General features: G+C 51.3%; 1 protein-coding gene and 1 long non-coding RNA gene across 3 annotated transcripts in view; one reads left to right on the forward strand and one right to left on the reverse strand.

Moving 5' to 3' along the window:
- RPL36 (ribosomal protein L36) overlaps positions 1 to 14,950 on the reverse strand; it is a 459,247-nt gene that overhangs the window by 191,991 nt on the left and 252,306 nt on the right. The window lies entirely within an intron of this gene.
- On the forward strand, positions 1,194 to 11,591 carry LOC126942920 (uncharacterized). Its single transcript, XR_007721648.1, has 2 exons — positions 1,194 to 1,389; positions 11,290 to 11,591. It is a non-coding gene; the product is annotated as an uncharacterized LOC126942920 (long non-coding RNA).

Genomic DNA, 14,950 nt, shown 5'->3' on the forward strand with positions numbered 1-14,950 from the left:
GGACGTGGTGGCTCATGCTTGTAATCCCAGCACTTTGGGAGGCCGAGGCAGGCAGATCACTTGAGGCCAGGAGTTTGAGACCAGCCTGGCCAACATGGCAAAAACCCCATCTCTACTAAAAATGCAAAAATTAGCCGCGTGTGGTGGCGGGCGCCTGTAATCCCAGTTACTCAGGAGGCTGAGGCAGGACAATCGCTGGAACCCAGGAGACAGAGGTTGCAGTGAGCCAAGATCACGCCACTGCATTCCAACCTGGGTGACAGAGGGAGACTCCATCTCAAAAACAAAAGAAAAGAAAAAAAAAGATATTAATATACAGAAAAGGCTGAGGACTCAGACAGAAGAGGCTCCTACAGTCACCTGGGAATCCCTGTGGGATGACATTCGGTTGACGGCTTTTGAGCTCCATCTGGACCCTCTGACCAGCCCCAAGCGCTCTCCCCTCCTGCCTGGTCCTGGGAAGGGGCCCTAAACCGGGAGTTTGCTACGGCAGCATTGGGTAAACTTGTGCAAACACCTTTCACTCTCTGAGCACCCCTGAATCCTCCATCCCTCCAAAGTGGGGACATAAAGGGCCGCTTCTTAGTGACAAGGCACAGAGAGAGCAGGCAGATCCTTCAAGGTCACACAGCAAGTCGGGGAGAGAGAGGGGAATGGGCCCCACTGGTCTCTGCCTTCCTTCCCAAACTCTTCGGCTCGGCATGGTTAACGGCTGTCTCCCCTGGCCTGGACTCACCAGCGTCTGGCAGTCAAACCGTCAGGAAGACAGGCCAGATGAATTTGTTTTTCTGAATATCTCAATGCAGTGCCGGGAGCCAGATCCACCCACCCAGTGCCCGACTTCCCTGCCGCAAGCCTCCCCTCGCCCCCCGCCAGCCTTTGTTAATATCTCAAAGTGGCAGGCGAAAATCCCCTTCAGTGGACACCTCGGCGAATCTTTGCTTTTCCCCTCGGTATTTGTTTATTTTCCTCCCTCCCTTCTCCTTCCTCCCGCATCTCAGAGAGGAAGCGATTAGATTAACGGGCAGAGGAGGACAAGAAAAGATGAACAAAGACACCCGCCTTTTGGGCCCCGGCTGCTCAGAATGGGGGATTTGCAGGCGAAGAATGTGGACGGGGGGAAAGTGGAATGTGGAATTGAGTGGGTTGAATGGAGGGGCTGAGCAGAGGATTCTACCAGCTCCAGGGACAAAGGCACCGGCCGTGGGGCCTCCTCGGCAAGGCCAAGCTGCCAACACCTGCTCCTTTTTCAGGAACCACAATAAGGACTTTAAACATCAGCTGTGGCCTCCAGGATCCTGACAGCGCCTGGCCCGTGGGGCTCAGAGGTCCAGTGGGTTGCAGGGACACAAGGGGCAGCAGAAGATCCCCCACCCCGAGCCCAGGACTGTGAGTGGGGGGCTCTGGCATCCACCAGCTTGGGTCTGAATCCCAGCTCTGCCATTCATTCATTAATTCATTCATTAATTCATTCATTCATTCATTCAGTGTTTCCTGAGCACCTACTACGTGCCAGGCCTGATTCTAGGACCCCAAGGACCCAGCAGTGAATTAGCCAGAAACAAAATTCCTTGCCCCCGTGTGGCTGACCTTCAAACACAGTGTGCGACCTTGGGGATGTGGCTTTGCTGCTGTGGGCCTCAGTTTTCCACATCTGGAAAATGGGATGATGTTCATGCCCACCTCATGGGAAGTTAGGATGGTCAAGCAGCCCCCAGAAAAGCCTGGGACACAGTGGGTGTCCCTAAGTGTTAGCTGACATTAGATGCTCTCCCCTTCGGCCTTTTTTCTTTTTGAGAAGGAGGCTCACTCTGAGGCCCAGGCTGGAGTGCAGTGGCCCGATCTCACTCACTGCAACCTCCACCTCCTGGGTTCAAGCGACTCTCCTGCCTCAGCCTCCCGAGTAGCTGGGACCACAGGCACGCACCATCTCACCCAGCTAATTTTTTGAATTTTTTGTTTTTTGGTAGAGATGTGGTTTCACCATGTTGCCCAGGCTGGTCGCAAACTCCTGGTCTCCAGCCATCCTCTCGCCTCAGCCTCCCAAAGTGTTGAGATTACAGGCGTGAGCCACCGCTTCCGGATGGCATAGTTGATATCTGTGGCTGCGTTACCCTCTGAGGTGGGGAGTGTCCTGTGCATTGTGGGTTGTGCATCACTGGACTCCACCCACTGGACGCCAGCAGCATGCCCCCGCTCCTGAGAGGTGAGAAGCACAAATACGCCTGGAAATGGTCAAGTGTCCCCTGGGGGGCAGAATCACCCACAGGGAGAACCGCTGTGTTACGTCACTCCCTGGTCCAAGGTTAGACTATAGGAGGGACTTCGCACTGCAGCCCTCCCCAACCTCTTCTGCTGGAATCCTTTCCCTTGGCCTCCAGGGCCTTCTGTGTCTTCCAACTCTCTGCCCAGCCACTGGCCCCTGAAGAGCAGGGAGCCCAGCCCTGGAGCCCACCCCCATCCTCTCCCCAGCATTGGATTATCTGTTCCTGGGGTCGGACAGAAAGCCTGCATCTATGTGATGTGGACATACTGGCGTCTTTGGGGGTTGAGGTGGGGAAGGGGCCAGGCCAAGGGGCTGTCCTGTCCCTTCCTCTGCTGGGAAAATAATGAGCTAAAGGCTGAGTCTCTGAGGGAGGCCTCTGTCCCTCCCCCTGGCTGGGGTGCAGGTCAGGACCTAGACTGGCAGAACGGGGTGCTTCAGGGCAGAAAGAGGGGCCGTTTGAGGTCCCGATACCCTGAGATCCAGGGTGTTTCTAGTACCTCCCACCCCAATACATTCATTCATTCATTCATCAGTATTTTTATTTTTATTTAATTTTTTTTAACGGAGTCTCTGTTGCCCAGGCTGGAGTGCAGTGGTGCAATCTTAGCTCACTGTAACCTCTGCCTCCTGGGCTCAAGTGATTCTCCTGTCTCAGTCTCCCTAGTAGCTGGGATTACAGGTGCACGCCACCAAGCCTGGCTAATTTTTGTATTTTTAGTAGAGACAGGGTTTCGCCATGTTGGCCAGGCTGGTCTTGAACTCCTGACCTCAAGTGATCTGCCAGCCTCGGCCTCCCAAAGTGCTGGGGTTACGGGTGTGAGCCACCGCACCCGGCCCCTCATTCATCAGTATTTACCTCCCCTTCCTTGGTGCCTGAACCTGTGCTGGGCTCTGGAGAACCATCAGTGACCACCACAAACCTGACCCCATCCACACATGGCTCACGGTCTAGGCAGGAGGCAGACCCAGGAAAGGACCATTCCGACCTGGGTGATTAGAGAAAACAGGGGGTCTCTGGGCCAGCCTGGAGGTCCGAGGAGGCGACTGAGTCTGAAAGAATAAGAAGCGGTTCATTGGGTGAAGTCAAAGCGTGGGGAGGCTGAGCAAACGTTAGAAGGAGCCTTCTGGTGGCTGGGTGCAGTGGCTCACACCTGTAATCCCAGTGCTTTGGGAGGCTGAGGCAGGAGGCTCACTTGAGCCCAGGAGCTCGAGACCAACCTGGGCAATATAGTGAAACCCCCTCTGTACAAAAAAGTACAAAAATGAGGCGTGGTGGTGCATGCACCCATGGTCCCAGCTACTCTGGAGGCTGAGGTGGGAGGATCACCTGAGCCCAGGAGGTCGAGGTTGCAGTGAGCCAAGATCTCACCACTGCACTCCATCTTGGGTGACAGAACGAGACTCTGTCTCGGAAAAAAAAAAAAGGAGCTTTCTGGGGAGGATGGGTGGGAGGTTAGAGGCCAGGGAGGAGCCAAGAACTGGAATCCAGGCAGGAGGGGGTCCTGGGGACAGGTGGGATAGAGTCTAGGGAGGGGGTGAGGGCAAGAAGAGACCAGGTTGACATCTGACTCTCTGGTTCGGGGACCAGGAATACACGAGGGGTAACCCTGAGATGGGAGCACGTTTGGGAGTGACACTGAGGTCAGCCTGCACCTCGATGGGTCTGATGCCGTGACAGGGGTCCCTGTGGGCTGTGGTGCTGCGGTAAACAGCAGTCGGGGAATCCTGCAGACAGTTCGTCCTGAACACCCCGACAACCGAGTGACGGGTCTTTATTAGCTGGAGAGCTGCGTGGGTTTAAAATAGCATCGTGGCAGCAACAAAAGCAATCTGCCTTCTGAATTTTCATTCTGAACGAATGATCTGCTTTTAATCAAGCAAGGCGTCCCAAAATGCTCTTAATTACCCCGAGTCAAGGGCTCGGCAGTCATTTCGATGTCGGCATTCGGGCCGGCGTGATTAGATTTTCACCAAACAACGGAGCTTGGCCGGAGCTTGATGTCAGGGTGAAGCCGGTCCTGGGATGTCTGGCGCCCCCTGATTTGGAACTAGGGGATGGAGGCTGCAGGGCGGAGACAAATCTCAGGACAGGGGAGTCAATTTCAGACTTGATCGGTGGCTTTGAAAAAGCCTCTGTCCCTTTGGGGCCCTCAGTTTCCCCATCTGTACAATGTGAATTATGATGGTCCCTATGTGATGATGGCGATGATAAAATGAGATAGCACTTGAAAACGTTTTTTAAATTTTTTATGTTTTTTTTTTTTGAAGACAGAGTCTCGCTCTGTCGCCCAGGCTGGAGTGCAGTGGCATAATCTCGGCTCACTGCAAGCTCCTGCCTCCCGGGTTCAAGCAATTCTCCTGCCTCAGCCTCCCAAGTAGTTGGGATTACAGGCACCGACCACTACACTCAGCTAATTTTTGAATTTTTTATTTTTTATTTTTAGTAGAGATGGGGTTTCACCATGTTGGCCAGGCTGGTCTCAAACTCCTGACCTCAAGTGATCTGCCCGTCTTGGCCTCCCAAAGTACTCGGATTACAGGCGTGAGCCACTGAGCCCAGCCCTTTATTTATTTATTTTTTTGAGACAGGGTCTTGCTCTGTCACCCAGGCTGGAGTGCAGTGGTGCGATCACAGCTCACTGCAGACTCACCCTCCTGGGGTGAGCGATCCTCCTACCTCAGCCTCCAGAGTAGAGGGACTACAGCCTTGTGCCACTGTATCTGGCTATATTTTCTTTTTTTTTTTTTTTTTTTTGAGACGGGGTCTTGCTCTGTCACCCAGGCTGGAGTGCAGTGGCCGGATCTCAGCTCACTGCAAGCTCCGCCTCCCAGGTTCAAGCCATTCTCCTGCCTCAGCCTCCCGAGTAGCTGGGACTACAGGCGCCCGCCACCTCTCCCGGCTAGTTTTTTGTATTTTTTAGTAGAGACGGGGTTTCACCGGGTTCGCCAGGATGGTCTCGATCTCCTGACCTTGTGATCCGCCCGTCTCGGCCTCCCAAAGTGCTGGGATTACAGGCTTGAGCCACCGCCCCTGGCCTATATTTTCTTTTTTAATGTAGAGATGGGGTTTCCTTATCTTGCCCAGCCTGGTCTCAAACTCCTGGCTTCAAGCAATCCTCCCACCACTGTCTCCCAAAGTGCTGGGATTACAGGCGTGAGCCACCATGCCCAGAACACTTGAAATCTTCTTAACATTGGCCAGACAGTTCATTTACTCATCCAACCCATATTTATTGGGCACCTGCTGTGTGCTAAGCCTTGCTGTAGGCACCCCTGGGAACTCAACATCAGACTTTGGGGTCTAGCAGGGGAGTCAGTCATGAAGCATTAAACACAGCACATTCCCTTCATTCTGAGATGCACAATTTCCATGTTTTAACAGCTCTTAAATTAGGATGTGTCTCCTTCATCTGTGCCACGATTTAACGGGCAGGGCTGTTTTCTTCTTCAGTGGAACATGAAATAAAGGTGCGTGGCTTTTTTTTTGAGACAGAGTCTCGCTCTGTCACCCAGGCTGGAGTGCAATGACTTAATCTCAGCTCACTGCAACCTCTGCCTCTTGGGTTCAAGCAATTCTCCTGCCTCAACCTCCAGAGTAGCTGGGATTACAGGGGATTATAGGTGCACACCACTGCACCTGGCTATTTTTTTTTTCTACTAAAATAAGAAAAATTAGCCGAGCATGGTGGTGCACACCTGTAATCCCAGCAACTCAGGAGGCTGAGGCAGAAGAATTGTTTGAACCCAGGAGGTGGAGGTTGCAGTGAGCTGAGATCGTGCCACTGCACTCCAGCCTGGGCGACAGAGTGAGACTCCATCTCAAAAAAAATCAGCTCTTACCCCATAGTGTGGGTGTGCAAATTCAATGTAAGCATGTAAGCTCTCAAAAGAAGTGCTGTGCGGAGCGCCTGGACCACAGCAAAGGCTTGATAAATGTTACCAGATAGGGTCTAGAGTCTTCCTTTTTGCCTAGGATCTATGCCACTGTCTGCCACCTTTTTCTGTGGTATCAAAAGCCTCCATTCCTGTTGTATCTGTTAGGATAGGCTTGGTTTTGCTGCAGTAACAAACAGCCCCTATGTCTCAGAGGCTAAGAACATCCAAAGTTTATTTCTCACTCACAATGTATATGCAATTGTGACCTTTTGGGCTAGGGACTTGAAGATTATCACTTCCCTCCCGGACTCTGGCTGATGGAGCAGTCACTGCCTGGAACTTGTTGATTTCTGTGGCAGAAGAAAATAGGGTTCTGGAGGGTATTTCATTAGCAACTAATATTGGTATTTTGAGTAAAGACAGGATTTCACCATGTTGGCTAGAACCCATCCTACATCCCCACTGAATCCAATCCATCACAGAAGCCAGGATGTTCAATCCCAAAATGTGCTCATGTCATAGCAGTAGCTATTACATCCACCAAATCTCTTTGACATACAACCACAAGCACTTCTTTTTTTCTTTTCCAGAGACAGGGTCTTACTCTGTTCCCCAGGCTGGAGTGCAGTGGTGTGATCATAGCTCACTGCAGTCTTGAACTCCCGGTCTCAAGTGATCCTCCCACTTCAGTCTCCCAAGTAGTTAGGACCACAGGTGCACACCACCATGCCCAGCTAATTTTTAAAAATTTTGTATAGGCCAGGCACGGTGGCTCACGCCTGTAATTTCAGCACTTTGGGAGGCCAAGGAAGGCAGTTCATGAGGTCAGGAGTTCGAGACCAGCATGACCAACATGGTGAAACCCCGTCTTCACTAAAAATACAAAAATTAGCCAGGCGTGGTAACATGGGCCTGTAATTCCAGCTACTCAGGAGGCTGAGGCAGGAGAATCGCTTGAACCCAGGAAGCAGAGGTTGCAGTGAGCTGAGATTGCACCACTGTACTCCAGCCTGGGCGACAGAATGAGACTCCGTCTCAAAAAAAATTTTTTTTTTCGTATGTGTAGAGACAGGGTCTTGCTATGTTGCCCAGGCTGGAGTGCAGTGGTGCCATTATAGATCACTGCAGCCTCATCTCCCAGGCTCAAGTGATCCTCCTGCCTTGGACTCCTAAGTACCTGGGACTTCAGCCTTGTGCCACCACACCTGGCTAATTTTTTTTTATCTTCTTGTGGAGACAAGTTCTCACTGTGTTTCCCGGGCTGGTCTCAAACTCCTGGCCTCAAGCAATCCTCTCACCCTGGCCCCTCAAAGTGCTAGGATTGCACGTGTAAGCCACTGTGCCTGACCAGCATTTATTTCTCCTTCTCACATCTGCAGATCAGCTGGACTCAGTTCTACCCTGTGAATTGGGTCCAGTCAGGTCCATGTGTTTTTATCTTCCTTGGATTAGTGGCTCTTCAAGGCATTTTTGTCCCAGGGCTAAAGGCTGGAGCAGGAGAGGTCATGTAGAAACATGCAGTGACTCTGAAGACCTAAGTGCAGAATTGGCTAATTTTTGTATTTTTAGTAGAGACGGGGTTTCACCATGTTGGTCAGGCTGGTCTCAAACTCCTGACCTCATGATCTGCCTTCCTTGGCCTCCCAAAGTGCTGGGATTACAGACATGAGCCACTGTGCCTGGCCTATACAAAATTTTTAAAAATTAGCTGGGCTTGGTGGTGTGCACCTGTGGTCCTAACTACTTGGGATGCTGAAGCGGGAGGCTCACTTGAGGCCGGGAGTTCGAGGTTCTGTGGGCGATGATCACACCACTGCACTCCAGCCTGGGAGAACAAAGTAAGACTCTGTCTCTGGAAGAGAAAAAAACATTCCCTCACATTGCCTTGACTAAAGCAAGTCAGGTAGCTGGGATGGCCTCAGTGAGACAGGGAAGCGCATTCCTCCCATAATCTTTGGGAAGAGGTTGAATGAAATTAGCTGAAGAATAATCTAATCTTCTATGTCTCAGAAGGTAAAGATCAAGAAATATTTGACAAGACCACTATTAATTACCATGTAGGCACCATATACATAAATGCCAGGTTGTAAGTGAAAAGTCCAGGCATATATGGACTTCAGGAATGGCTGGATCCAGAAGCCCCTTTTTCTCAGTGTCTCTGCCCTGTCTTCAGGCCCTTACAAGATGGCTGTAGGTTTGTGTCCAGCAGGGAAAGCATGCATTTTGACACTTCCTTTTCAGGTGTCAAATCTCTCAGATAGCATGCAACGAAGACACAGCAACCTCTATCGCTTGATTGGCACATACAATGAGCAAATTATAGGCTTCTTTCCCACTGTTCCCTCACACTCTCTGTCACACTGAGCAGCTCATCTTCTGTAGAACAGGCTCTTGTTTCCACAGGTTCCCCTTCTCCCCGCGTTTGCTCACGCAGCACCTCCCCACTGTGTTCCCCAAGGGGGATCAGATTATACAAACTCAGTATCACAGGCTCCCAGGGGGCCAGGCTGGAGTTCTTTGTACAGATTCCTGATCCTGCAGCCCCTTCTCAGATCCGCCCACAAGTGCTTTTGCTTGGACCCAAGTCCACCAGGCTGGAATGCGAGCCTCTTGGCTGAGGTCAGAATATGAGGGCGGCAGGCAGCATGGAGTTTGTTTAATTGATTTGCGCTTCACTGGCTGCCTTCCCAGATGGGCCCTGGAGGAGGGGACAGGGCAGAGTTTGGAGCTTGCCTCGGGCACTTTGCTGACTGCCACACCTCCCCGGGTCCAAGGATGCTGGGATTCTGCTAAGGTTCAGTGCAGAGCCCAGCCCTCTGGAGTGATCCTAGGTCAGGGAGAGAAAGAGTTAGACTCAGGCACTCCCAGCCTTAAGCACCAAGGGCTGGGCAAGAAGGCATGACCCAGCAGTGAGAGCACTGTATGGGGAGTCCAACGGACCTGTGTTTAAATTCCCATTTGATCACTTATCCACTACGACCTTAGCTGAGCCACTTCAGCTTGTATGCCTCAGTTTCCCCATCTGTATAAATGAAGACACAGCACCTAACTCATAGAGCTGCTGTAAGGAGTGAACACACAACATTAGGAGCTGGCAAGCTTTTTCTATAAAGGGCCAGAAAGTCAAAAGTTTTGGCCAGAAAGTCAGCTCTGCCTGTTGTGTGAAAGCAGCCATAGATGATAGTTGAGCAAATGGGTATGGTTGTGTGCCAATAAAACTTTATTTGTTCGGGAGGCTGAGGCAGGAGAATGGTGTGAACCCGGGAGGCGGAGCTTGCAGTGAGCCAAGATTGCGCCACTGCACTCCAGCCTGGGTGACAGAGCAAGACTCCGTCTCAAAAAAATAACAAAAAACAAAAAAACAAAAAAACTGTATTTGTTGATGCTGACATTGGTATTTCATATTTTCATGTGTTCCAAAAGACAATCTTTTGTCTTTATGTGTACTATTTTTTTTTAGAGACAGGGTCTTGCTCTGTCACCCAGGCTGGAGGGCAGTGGTGCCATCATAGCTCACTGCAGCCTTGAACTCCTGGGCTCAAGGGATCCTCTCCCCTCAGCTTTATGAGTAGCTGGGACTACAGGTTCACATCACTACACCCAGGTAATTTTTACATTTTTTGTAGAGATGGGGTTTTGCTATGTTGCTTAGGCTGGTCTCAAACTCCTGGCCTCAAGCAGTCCTCCTGCCTCAGCCTCCCAAACCACTGGCATGACTACAGGCATGAGCCACTGTGTTCAGCACCACAATATGATTATTTTATTTTTTCAACTATTAAAAAAGTTGACTGGGTGCGGTGGCTCACACCTGTGGTCCCAGCACTTTGGGAGGCTGAGGCAGGCGGATCACGAGGTCAGGAGATCGAGACCATCCTGGCTGACGCCAGGTCAGGTGAAACCCCGTCTCTTCTAGAAATACAAAAAATTAGCCGGGGGTGGTGGCAGGTGCCTGTGGTCCCAGCTCCTTGGGAGGCTGAGGCGGGAGAGTGGCGTGAACCTGGGAGGCGGAGCTGCCAGTGAGCCGAGATCGCGCCACTGCACTCTAGCCTGGGTGACAGAGCAAGACTCTGTCTCAAAAAAAAAAAAAAAAAAAGTTAAAAACAGGTGTTGGACTGTATTGGTGCCTGGCTGACATCTGAAGTGCAGCATTTACAAGAGCACTTAGCACATAGAAAGTGATCAACAAATACTACTGCTATTATTATTATTATTCTTGTTTTTGATCCAGAGTCACAAAGGAGACCTCAGAGTCAGGATGTGAGAGCTAATAAGGACCTCAAACATCCATTTTACGAATGAGGCTGTTCCCCTTCTTAGTCCTGTGGCCTGGAGAAAGTGGTTTCACCTCTCTGAGCCTCAGTCTTCCCATCTGTACAATGGATACAACATCACCTCCCTAAGAGGCAAAGTAATGACCCATTCCTCCACCCTCTTGTATTATCACTCTGCTCTCCTGGTGTGAACATACATCTCTGCTTCATACTTCTGGGCCTTTGTTCTTGCTAGTCTCTCCAGCCAGAACCCCCTCCCCCTTCTCACCCATTGGCTCTGTCTCAAACTTGGGGATCAGCACAGAAAGTGCCTCCCCCAGGATATCTTTCCCAACCCCACATTGGATCAGGAAGCTTTTCCAACCTCCCTTATCACAGCAAATGTCACACCAGGCTGGGAGTATCTTTGCTAGACATAGAAAAATCCAGGGCTGGTACTTTTCTGGGTACAAGGCTGGGCAAAAGCAGGGCATCAAAAATATACATGGCATTTAATGTCTTTCTTTTTCCCTTCTTCCCAATTCCCAATCTCTCTTACTCTCAGCTCCTCCTTCCCCCCTCTTTTTCTTCCTTCCCTGTCTCCCAGAAACCCCTTGGGGCCCAGAGCCATTGAAAATTCCTGCTGTCTTTATCTCCTGTGGCAGGCAGATCCTAAAGTGACTCCCATGATTCCCGCCTTCTGGTGTTCACATCCTGTGCATAATTCCCTACTCTTGAGTGTGGGCATGACCTGTGACTTATTTCTCATCAACAGTATGTAGCACAGGTGACAGAATGTTGCCTCCATGATTACATTACCTTACTTAAGAATCTGTCTTGCTAGCAATCTCACTACTCTTTTTCTCTCTTACCGGCACATGGTCATATTGTGAACAGCCCAGGGTGGGAACCACATTGCAAGGAACTGTGGGTAGCCTCTTGAAGCTGAGAACAGAATCCAGCCAACAGCAAGAAGCCAGCCACCTCAGTCCTGCAGCCACAAGAAAATGAATCCTGCTAGCAACCTGAGAAGGCTTAGAAATGGATCCTTCCCCAGTCGAGCCTCTGATGAGACCATAGTCCTGGTTGACACCAAAATTGTAACCTTGTCTAAGAAACCCTAATGCAGGGGCCCCAGCTAAGCCATGCTCGGATTCCCAATCCATGGGAACTGTAAGGTAATAAATGTGTTGCTTGAAGCTGCTAGGTTTGTGGGTACATTTTTTCACAGCAATAGCTCATGGATACACCTCCATTGAAACATTCCCTTCAAGGCTCTTCTACAGCACAGGTACAATCCAAGGAGTCCCAGATCTCCCACCTGATCTCCCTGGGCACCACCCTCATGAGGCCCAGGGCCATGGGGTGAGGTGTGGCTGCCTTGGGTCTCTTGTAAGCAGGGCTGTGCAGCAACAGCCAGAAAGGGGTGGCCAAGAACGTGGTGGCTCTTGTCCCCAAGCCTGTAGGATCCAGACCACCTGCCCCTGGGCAGAAGAAAGCAGCAGGACCATGGGACCTCATCCTAGGCTTCAGCTTTTCCATGGCCCCCCTGGCTCTTGGGATGTGTCTGCCCTGGACAATTGGTTCTAGTGTGGGACACTTATAACTTATAACTGTCATTGACTCATGAGATACCATTTGTTGGCTCAGACAGTGAATTCGATCACACTGAAGAAAGAAAAAATTCATTATCTTCTATTCTCTTTCCATCCTCTAGAGCCATTCTGTCCAAAATGGCAGCCACCAGCCACTGGTGGCTGTTTACATTTAAATTAATTAAAATCAGCCGGGCACAGTGGCTCACGCCTGTAATCCCAGCACTTTGGGAGGCGGAGGCGGGCGGATCACGAGGTCAGGAGTTTGAGACTAGCCTGACTAACATGGTGAAACCCCATCTCTACCAAAAATATAAAAATTAGCCGGGCATGGTGGCAGGCGCCTGTAATCCCAGCTACTCTGGAGGCTGAGGCAGGAGAATCACTTGAACTCAGGAGGTGGAGTTTGCAGTGAGCCAAGATCGTGCCATTGCACTCCAGCCTGGGCAACAGAGCGAGACTCTGTCTCAAAAAAAAAAAAAAATAGATGGAGTTTTTCCATGTTGGCCAGGCTGTTCTCGAACTCCTGACCTCAGGTGATCTGTCCGTCTCAGACTCCCAAAGTGCTGGGATTACGGGCATGAACCACCGTGACCAGCCTTGATTTTCCTTTTAAAGTGCTAGGGGGTCTCTGGTTTACAGATCCCAGCCAATACCTGGACCTGGGAGAATTTAATAACTGGGTTTTGTTTTCACTGTGAATCCCACAACTGGTCTCTGAACAGCAGCCAGAGGGCGCCTGTGAGCACCCGAGTCAGATCCCATCCCTCCTCTGCCCACAGCCCTCCGTGGCTCCCACCTCCCTCAGGGTCAAAGCCCAAGTCGTCCCTGAGGCCTACCAGGCCCTGCACGACCTGCCCCAGCCCCTCCCTGCCCTCTCCTCCACCCTCTCTCCCCCTCACTCACTCCGCTCCAGCCACATGGGACTCCTCGTTATTCCTGTAACACCCCAGGTGAGGTCCTGCCTCAGGGCCTTTGCACAGGCTGTGCCCTCTGCCAGCAAGCTGTTCCTTCCAAAAGCCGTGAGGCAGCCTCCCTAGCCTCCTTTGTGTCTTTGCTTCAATGTCTCCTCAGTGAAACCCTCATTTGCATCCTAACTAAAAGCTTCAAGCCTTACTCAGAACTGACAGCCCCCTCCTCTTCTACCCTCCAGATAAGAGACCCTGGGACTCCCCTCAACAGTCCTCTGAAGATGAGAGCCTAGGATATCCCGGCCTGCCCACGACCTTGTCCTCAGCCTGGCCTTTCCCCAGCTCACTCTGCCCCTCCCTGCAGGAGTTCAGAAATTCGCCTGGCGCACAGATGCCAGGCGGGAAAATTAATTGGGCCTTGCTGAGGCTGCTCTATCCGCTCCCCCGTCAATAACAGCCGTAAAGCGGGATTTATGCCGCCGCGCTGGCTCCTGATGGAAACTGGGAGGAGGGGCAAAACATGCTAGAAAAGTCAATCCCTCGCCCAGGGAGCCGCCGCCGGCTGGGGCTCCGGGACCAGAGCCATCTCCCTGCTGCCCTTCCCTGGGTTGGGTGGGCGGAGAGGGAGGACATTGCCCTGGCTCTCCCCAGCTCTGGTCGGGAATCACATTCTCACATGTGGGCCGGGCTCGGTGGCTCATGCCTGTAATCCCAGCACTTTGGGAGGCCGAGGTAGGCGGATCACTTGAGGCCAGGAGTTCGAGACCAGCGTGGGCAACATGATGAAACCCTGTCTCTACTAAAAATACAAAAACTAGCCTGGTGTGGTGGCAGGTGCCTGTAATCCTAACTACTCGGGAGGCTGAGGCAGGAGAATCGCTAGAACCCGGGAAGTTGCTGTAAGTTAAGATTGCGCCACTGCCCTCCAGCCTGGGTGACAGAGCGAGACTCTGTCTCAAAAAAAAAAATATATATATATTTTAAAATTATATCCCACATGTATAAGCACCTATTGTGTGCCAGGCTCTGTCTCAGGTGTTTTTGGAACATCAACATATCTAAAATTGGGAGGCAGGAGTTTTTATGTCCCTTTTACCAACAGGGAAAGAGTGACACAGAGAGGTCAAGCAACTTGCTGAAGGTTGCACAGCGAGAAAGTGGCAGAGCTGGGATTTGAACCCCGGGCTGTTAGGCTCACAGTTGACATTCTCAACCACTTAAGCACAGCCCACTATGGCTTTTATATGTCTGGTATCTACGTTGCAACCCCTCAAGGCTCCCAGAGTTGAGATGGTTGGGCTGAGTGTACCAGGAGGTGAGGGGTGCAGTTTGGATTTGAAACTCCATGGTGGTGGATGTTCTCTCTCATGTCTAAGACCGTTGTTACTGAAGGCCTTCTCTTTTCCTACTCTGGGTAAAAAAGAAGGGGACATCTGGGTGTCCCCAGCTTCCAAACTTTATTCTTATTTCTTTTCTTCCGAGCCAGCTGCTCTGGTTGCCACAGTTGTCCCTGGCTTAGGGGTTTGTGGGGACTAGCATGTGAAAGGGATGATACAGGTAGTTGGGAAAGACACAGTTACATCCTGATTTAACTGAGGGCTGCTGGCTACAGAGGATTTAACTGAGGGCTTCAGGAGCTATTGCATGGAGCCTGCTTGAAACTCTTACATCTGCTGATCCCTCTGGTGTCCGTCGTTTTTCCTTTCCTCTCCCTCCTCAGTAGAGGCGCTTCCAGGCATCCCTGGGGAGGTCAGGTAGGATCTGAATTCAAATCCCAACTCTGCTGTGTGACCTTGGGGAAGCGTCTTCCCCTCTCCAGGCTCAGCCTTCTTACCGGAAACCTGGGGCTAATAGCAGTGGGGTTGTGCAGGCATATGGAACAGGCATAGATAGCAGAAAATCCAGCCCTGACTGAACACGCGGTGGGCTTTTAACTATTTTTCTTACTGTTTTTATGTCGCCTTCCGACTGCAGAGAGAGAGGGAGAGAGCGGGGCGGGGAGGCTGCCATCTCTCCCCGGAGCCATTCCTGCAATCCCCGGACCCAATCCAG

The sequence above is a fragment of the Macaca thibetana genome, chromosome 19, assembly GCF_024542745.1.
Source record: "Macaca thibetana thibetana isolate TM-01 chromosome 19, ASM2454274v1, whole genome shotgun sequence".
In the NCBI taxonomy this organism is placed as follows: Eukaryota; Metazoa; Chordata; class Mammalia; order Primates; family Cercopithecidae; genus Macaca; species Macaca thibetana.